General features: G+C 30.8%; 1 long non-coding RNA gene across 2 annotated transcripts; it reads right to left on the bottom strand.

Annotated features, from left to right (window-relative positions):
• Positions 1-5,560: 5,560 nt before the first annotated feature.
• On the bottom strand, positions 5,561-6,692 carry LOC149989119 (uncharacterized). 2 transcript variants are annotated; one of them, XR_016503245.1, is made up of 2 exons: positions 6,000-6,692; positions 5,561-5,796 (listed from the first exon to the last, which is right to left on the bottom strand). It is a non-coding gene; the product is annotated as an uncharacterized LOC149989119 (long non-coding RNA). The 2 variants fall into 2 exon arrangements; XR_016503244.1 differs by having other exon boundaries at positions 6,108-6,692.
• Positions 6,693-8,587: the final 1,895 nt, after the last annotated feature.

The following is an 8,587-nucleotide window of genomic DNA, read 5'->3' as shown; positions in this document are numbered from 1 at the left end:
TTCTAGTCTTCTTGTCTTTAGCAATAGCCATTATAGGCTTAATATTATATCATCTTTGAGTGAATATCTATTCTTTTTTAACATAAGAGTGTACTAATCCTTTGATTTTTTATAATTAATATTCTTGACAATGGATGTATGTGTAGCAATTAAGAATATGCTTGTGACGTGAATTGTATTTTGAATAATTTTTTTTATTTGTATATTAATAAAAATAAAAACATAAAAATTATATTATAATAATTTTTTAATATGAAGTAATATTCTCCATTATATTATATTTAGAGACAATAATCAATTATTTATAAATCAAATTATAGCTTTATGATTTTTTAATATAAAAATAAAAAATAATTTAATATAATAATAATAATAATAATAATAATAATAAAATAAAATAAAATATTAATTTTTTATTATAATAAATAATTTCTATAATATAATTTTTATGTTTTTATTTTTATTAATAAATATTTATTTATTTTTATACATATATATTACATAAAGTATAAATTAGCTTTAAATATAATTATTCATAATTTAATTGAATTTATAAATAAAACTAATGTATAATATAAATATCATTTTTAAAAGCTTAAATTTATTAACGTTATGAAAAAAAATTAAGATTAAAGTTTTAAATTGCCTAAAAATATAAGATATTAAAAAATCTATAATTAATGGTTTATATAATAAATTATAGTAAAAAATAGATAAATACTTAAATTTTTTTACTTATTTTTTCTTGATTAGAAAATCATTTTTTATAAATAAAAACATAAGCAATTATTTTATTATTATTATTTTCTATAATTTACTCTTTATCTTGTAAATAATAGTATTTATATTTTTGGTATTATTTTCATTAAAATTTATGAAGAATATAAAGATCCTATACTTGTGATATAACCAAGTTTATTTTACTAATGTAATATCAAAATTTTAAAAAATTGTTATTTTTTACTTATTTTTTATAATTTTCTATTTTTATTAATATTTTAAAACGTTTATGAAGGATACCAATGTATGGACATTTGTGCATTAGCATAATTCTTCTTTTTTAAAAAAATTATGTAATGTAATTTTATTTTTATTATTTATTAATTAAATAAGTTATTATAAAAAAAATTCTAACCTTTTTTTTTGTATATGCAGATATTTGTATATATATATATATATATATATATATATATATATAAATTAAATCTAATATTTTAAATATACTAAGAACTTGTAATTTTAAGCTAAATCTCTTATTTTAAACACCTATTTATTTCAGTATTAAAAAATTTGATTTTCTTTGAATGAAACTAAAGATAGAAAAAAAAAAAAAAAAAAAAAAAAAAAAAGTTGTAGTAAAGCCCATATACTTTGCCGTCTTACTGGTATTTAGACATAAGTTACTAACACAAAGATTAAAATATATATGATTTATTTTTAAAATTTATATACATACATATAAAAAAATAATTTCAACAACATTTGATTGTATGAAAAAGATTAGATGAAAATTGAAGAACCTTTTTTTTAGATCAAAAAAATCAAAAGTTTGTTCTAAAATAGAATCAAAGTAAAATTTACATTGTTAGATTTTAAAGAAATCTCTTTTAATCTTAATTTTAATTCATACTTGACTTTTGAATTTTCATACAGTTAAAAAAAGTCTAAAAATAAAATATCAAACTATGAAATCCTAAAATTTCCGACAACAAGAAATCAGTAGTAAACAACATTTTTTTTGTGAATAAAAATCATTTCAGATTATGAATTTAATTTTTTTATTCCTACTTTTTTAAATTAAAAAAAGAAAAAGAAAAATAAAATGGATCTGCAATTTAAAACTAAAGATTTCTATGATACATGGGTGGATACTCAGTTCTCCAGTTGTATTAATTTGAAGTTAAGATACTGTTAATTTTGCAGTGCTGATATAGATAATAAGAAAACAATATAAAACGTAAAAAAAATTATTGATTATGGTTTGGACTTGTACAAATAAATTTAAAAATAAATATATAATATTCTTAAAAATATTATGCAATATTCTATCAAAATTTCTAAATTTTGTTATTGCAGTTCTTTTAAAAATGCAATTGGTTTGGGATTTTTAATTTACTATCAAATCATGTATAGTTTTATCTGAAACTTATAATGGTCATAAAAAAATTATTAATCTAAACCATATGATATTAAATAACTACAGTTTCATTGATAGCAGAATAAAACTATCAAACAATAAAAATTAGAAATTTATTATTCTAATCATTACAAGTGATGTCTTCAAATTATATCAATAAATTATTTGAAAATTATAAAATATTTTTTATTTATTAAATATAAAACATATAAAAAAAATATGATTATTTTCTCTAAAGCCTTTAATGCTTTTGAATCTAAATTCTTTTATTTCTTACTGTAATTTGTTTTTAAACAAAAGATTATACATAATGTAAAAATTTCTAATGTTGTTGCAATTAATTATATATGTATATATGTGTGTGTAAATATATATATATATATATATATATATATATATATATATATATATATATATATATATATATATTTTTTATATTTTTATATCCATATAAAAAAAGAATTCTATCAGATTAAAAATATTAGAACATAATAAGTAATAATTTGGTAAAATTGGTCATAATAAATATATATTAATTTATGTAAATACATTAAAAAAATATTTGGAAATTTTTAAGATTAAAATATGCATATAAACTTGGTCTTTAAAATATCTTGCATGCATATTAGGACAAAATATTTCAAAGAATATTATAAGAGTATAGTTTGTGTCTTATGCATTTAAGTTTTTTTGCAAGAATGCATAATTTAATAAGAGTACTTTTAAACCTCAATAAATTTCTTAATTAAACTTTTATATGTAAACTTCTTTAAAATATTTTAGATCTTATAAACATTGATATTATTTTCAATACTCTAAAATAATACAAGTAAATTGATTTATTTAATTTAAAATAAATTATGTTGAAACATGCAAAAAAGTATAAATAAGTAAGAATTTTGAGACCAATAAATTAATAAATTTTTATTCAAATTTTCTCTAATTATTATAAAGTATATAAAAATTAAAGAATTGTATATTTTTATGCATTATAGTTCCAAAATAAAATAAATTTAAAACTACATTTATGCATGGTACTATTTTACAAGTAAAGAACAAAACCTTTTTTGTTTTCAACTTATAAATATCTTAAAATAAAATTAAATGTAATTTTACTTCTACTTATTTAGTTTATAAATCCAAATTTTGCTTTTCAATTATCTTTTGCTTCTAAAACATCTATACTTGTATATCTTATAAAATATCATTTAAATTCTATGTATATTTTTGGTCAAAAAGATATTATTTTTTGTATTAAGAATTTAGAGAATTAATATTTCTACCTCAAATCTTACTATTTTCATCCAACATTGTATTGTGTCTACCACATTGTTGCTATTATTGTGGTTTTATTACTTGTTCAAAAGCAAATTCATTTTGATCCATGTCCCAACACAGTGGGCCTTTGTCTGTGTTGGAAATGGAATTTAAGATGGTAGGGATTGTACATGGCAATAGGGTTTGATACATATACCTTTACTACAACTCATCGGTTAGGGGTCTCATGATAATGCAAATTTTTCTTCCAAAACAGTCAAGTAAAGTTGTTGAAATGTAATGAGTCACAAAACCACAACAACAATGTGGTGAGTGCAACATGATGTTGGGTAGAAGTAGTAAAATTTTAGGTAAAAACATCAATCCACTAAATCAATTTCTTTGTTGTTCTTTTTGCCAAGTAAAATCAATTACCTCTTTTTATTAAAGACACACTCATTTCATGTTTGTTTATTTATTTATTTATATCCAAGTTAGAAAGTACTTAAGCAGTAGATACTTATATAACCTGAACTATCTTTTTTACAAAATTATATAACATTTTCTCGTGTAAGCAATTGGCTAACAACAGCAACAAATCATCTTCAAAACAAAATTGTGATGATTCGGAATTCTCGGTCAAATAGAAAGCACGCTAAGGCAGACGCAGTCTTGTGCCTTATATGTTGTACTGTTGTTATATTCTTATCATTCATTGTGAGGTACAGGATTTGCCTTCACAATGAATGATCTTGCTTCTATGACCAACTTGACTTATGCAGACTGAGTCTGGTACCCTCTTTGTGAGTTATATTCGTGGCTCATTATCAACTACTGTGAAGAATTCCTGCATTGTGAGACCTTGTGATAGCCTTCACAATGTGCTTTTTCTCAAAGGAAACATCACCTGATTATGAACCCACTTCACTTTTAGGTGCTTACATAACTTGTAGTATTCCTAGCGTGAAAATGTATGGGTTTCTCGTGGTTGACAAAGATTGATGGGTGGGTAGCTGCTCTCCGGAACTTCCACAGTCTGCTTCCATGTGTTTGCGAGCCATTTATATGATGTTAGTCTTGCTGCCATTCTTGCTCCTGGTTTTATAATCACTTTGATAACATGCGTTGTGGATTCTGTGAATGTATCACCCAAAGACTCTTAATCGTAATCTCTGTGGCATATTATTGCTGCTGCTGCGAATGTAGGTGGTGGAATGTATGTGGGGTAGATTGTAGTGGAGGTGTGATTCGAACTTGACACCCATGGTAATCTTACAAGAATCGTGATCGGGCGTTGTTATGGAGCTTCCTTCTGAGTCTAGATGTTTGCGGTTATGTGCTGTCTTTGAGCATTGCAAAGCTTCAACATCCTTTCAGGGACACTGTTGCTCCCACTCACTCACATGGCGTACGTGATCTGGTGGTGGAGAGCTTTCATTTGGTTTGTGCCCCTCTCCGCGACTGTAAATATTGCTGTCACAGCACATGAAGAAACCAGATCTTCTCAGCATGTGCCAGTACAGAACTTTGTGGTGAACATGATTTAGCTTTAAAGGAAGCTTGCTTTCGTCACTGTGCTTTCTGACCGTTAATGTTTGGGGTTCTTCCATTCTCTTCTTGTTGATGTTTCTATCTCCATGAAAATGCACAAGTGATTGAGGTAAGCATAATGAGCTGACTGACGAATTTCTTGTTCAGCCCTGCACTGTAGAGGACGGCATCAGATGTCCCTGACAAACGGCACCTTGTCAAGCTTCCCCTCAGCGAATCCTAAGCCGAGGAAACTATCTGGTAGGACATGGCAGGGAGGCACGGCCCTTTCGAAAGCTTGCATCATCTCAGCACATACACACTCATGATTTGCAGTCTGTCGCTGCTGGCTTCCACTCCTGACTCGTGAAGCAGAACATGCATTAGCAGAACGTGGATGTCCGTCGGCAGCCATTGGCTCAGTCCAATTCAGCATTGACTGGTGACTCCAAAATCCTTCCCTTATTTACTTGTGCCGGTGAGGGTTCACCAGGTTACTACAGCCAGCAAAAATTTCATTCATTACTTTCCAACTCTCCTTGACATGGGTTTTCAAGTAGCATCGCACAGGCAACAGCACTTTTTGTGGGTGACCACTTAGATCACGGTATGTTAATTCAGCTGACTTTGTACATACGACATAGAACTAAGAGTGAATTGGCCACTAACATAATCCTCGTCCACTAATTATCTGGTATCTGTCAATTTTCAAAAATCGCACATAACCAAGGACTTTCACTCCATTTTTTTCTCCAACAATGACGCACTTTGCCTTTGCAGCTTGATATTCGCAATATGGGCTCCCACTACCGACCTTGCTTGGTGAATGTTTCATAAACAAATCTGTGTCAGCAGGATTTCGTACGCATGGCCTGCAAAACGTTTCACTCACATCCAGTCAAGTGCCTGTCACAGTAACATGCATCTGGTCTGACGAAACGGTACCGACCTGACTTCTCCCCCCTGTTTCACTGCGAAACATTGCAATCCACTACACACTCGGCCAAGTGACCGAATTCCTCAAATCCTAGCTAGCCTCATCCAGGAGCTTCTCGAGAGCTAGCCTTATCCAGACCTTTAATCACTGCAGCCTTGTATCGAACCGTAATCAAACCGGGTTAGACTGTTGCAGCCTCGCGGACCCACGCAGCATTCGAACGACAAGCAGGGAGCAAATGCACACCTTTCCCCAACCCCCAGAAAGCGATTCTCTATTTTAACACTCACTCTTCTGCACCATGCTTTCATTCTAAATGGATATGTCGATGCGCTGGAAATTAGGAAAGCGTGTAATTCCACGGTCCCAACCGCGAATCATTGTACGAAACGGGTAGGATGACCGCTCCATATGATTCATGTGAAAAAATACGTAGAATGTTAGCTTGAGCCAAAGTGGGGTGCGGAGGCCGTGGATATCAGTCGATCCAAAAGAAACACATCACATCATGCTCCATGATGCGGTCGGAAGCTTTTGATCCCAGTAAAAGAAGTGAATCACCCCAAAATAATGAGATGGTGAACCCCCCCCCCCACGAGGGCTATCCATTCCTGCTAATCAACCAGGGCAATGAATGCCGGATGCATCGCCGCTGCGGCATGGTCCTCGCTACGAGTGGACTCTTTTGCGCTTGTCTCGCTAATCTCCAGTAACGTCTTGCCAGAGCGAGATTGCGAAAGTGAGAGAGAGAAAGAGAGACACCGTTCCTCGCGGCAGAGTCACCCCAGCGCGCATGTGAGCTGCGCGGCGAGCCCCTCATTACCACTCCTCACTGCCACTCCCCACATGGGCGTCCCACGTTTTGTCCCTTCGGTTTTGCCTCGTCCCTCTCTGCCTCAGATCGGGTGTATACCCGGGTATCGTAACACAGCCTGGATCTGGATATGAGTATGTGTGTCAAAGTGGTCTTCAGTTCTTAGTGTTGTCATTCGGATTGGGTACGGGTATTCATTTTCCGTGTTTTGTATCATGGACCTGTATACTTATCCTGGAGCTTCGAATTCGTATGAGTATGTCAATTTATGAAGCTAAGCTTTGCTTCAGTTACCTTTCAGGAGAACTACTAAAGTACGTAGAGAACGTAGTCCATGTATGTATGTATGTATGTATTAAATCATGTTGTTGAGAAAAGTTTTTCAGCAGAGGTATTGTTTAGCAGATGTTTTTTTACGTTTACTTTAGATTCAAATCATCAACAGGTTCCTTATCCACATTTTGAAGGAGAGATTGTTTTAAAATAAATAAAGATGTAATAACATGTTTTGAAATAAAAGTGTCTTTTTTATAGGTAATGTTTTCTCATACTTTACACTGTAAAAGAAACATTTGTTTTTTATGTAGATCATTTTTAATATAAGTAAATAAATAATGAAATGATCACTTCTTACTCCTGGATTCAATAAATGTAAGAAAATGTAAAATGTAAGATAAGTACCTTTCTCTTGTTTTGCTTAATGTTGATTTTTTTATTTTTCAAAGTGCAATTTAATTTCAATTTTATTGTAATTGAGAAATTGCATAATAATTCTGCAATTCAACAATGTAATTACAATTCTCATAACTTGGTTTTTCATCTGTAGTCTGTGAATGAAAAACCAGGTTATTGGACTTGTAAGTATTAAAATGTTACACAATAAAAGCATTTATATCGATCTAAAAACATGAGTTTCCATGGATATTTCAAAACATGAGGTAAGTAGTGAGCTGAGCCGACTTATAGCTTGGCCAGGTTGGTATTATGTACGTATGTACGTATAGTTTTAAAAAGTGAAAATGAAGGTTCTGGATAAATCTTGTTGTAAAGGTAATAATAATAATAATGGGTGAATGAGTAAGAGTTTAAGTCGTAATTAAAAACAAGATTATTAACATTTTAGTAATGTTGAGACCAGTCAAACAAAATGACGACGATGATAAGAATAATAGTAATAAAGTAGAAACACCATAAAGCAGAAAACATGTGGGGATAAGCGCACGCATATCAAGAATAATACACACTATTTTGTTGTGTATTTTTGTTCTATTTCATGAACATTGACTTTGATGCTCATTGCACCACTGGAAGTTTGTCAATCCTCCATCCTTCAAAATAGCTGTTAGAGCTCATGCTGATTACTACTTCCCATTGTAGAGGGGCTTAATTAGGAATTAATTGTTACATTACATTCGGGTTCTAAGTTTGTCTGCTCATTTACACAATTCATATCTAATTATTCAAGCCCCGTGATGTAGAATTTCCGTGGGACTTAGTTGTCTTCACTTCATTAGGAAATCTGTTTGAGCCTCTTTCCATTCCAATCTTCTCGACAAAATAGGTTTTTTCAGTGACTCATAACTTATTGTGCTTTGCAAAATTCCCACTAATCCGAAATGTATGGTGTGATCACCGAGCTTTTAAATTGATTGTGTTTGGGCAGTCTACGAAAAATCCAGACGTGGAGCCTTCGAGGAACAGGTTGTTCGCGCACCGCTACTTCTGAACTTCACAACGCCGCGTCTATGTCGCTCTAACTCAGAGGCTATAACACAAGTTAGCGATGTCCATCCCTCTAGTCTTCATATTTGCAACATTAGGAGGAGGCACACGCTGGTCGAGATGCCCGTGGAACTCTTCCAGATTGCTACCATCAATGCACTCGTAGACAGATCCAAAAGTCATTCCACAT

Source organism: Physcomitrium patens, chromosome 6 (genome assembly GCF_059467195.1).
Source record: "Physcomitrium patens ecotype Gransden chromosome 6, ASM5946719v1, whole genome shotgun sequence".
NCBI lineage: Eukaryota > Viridiplantae > Streptophyta > Bryopsida > Funariales > Funariaceae > Physcomitrium > Physcomitrium patens.
The sequence above is the reverse complement of the archived record's forward strand: the minus strand, read 5'-3'. Positions and strand labels throughout refer to the sequence as shown.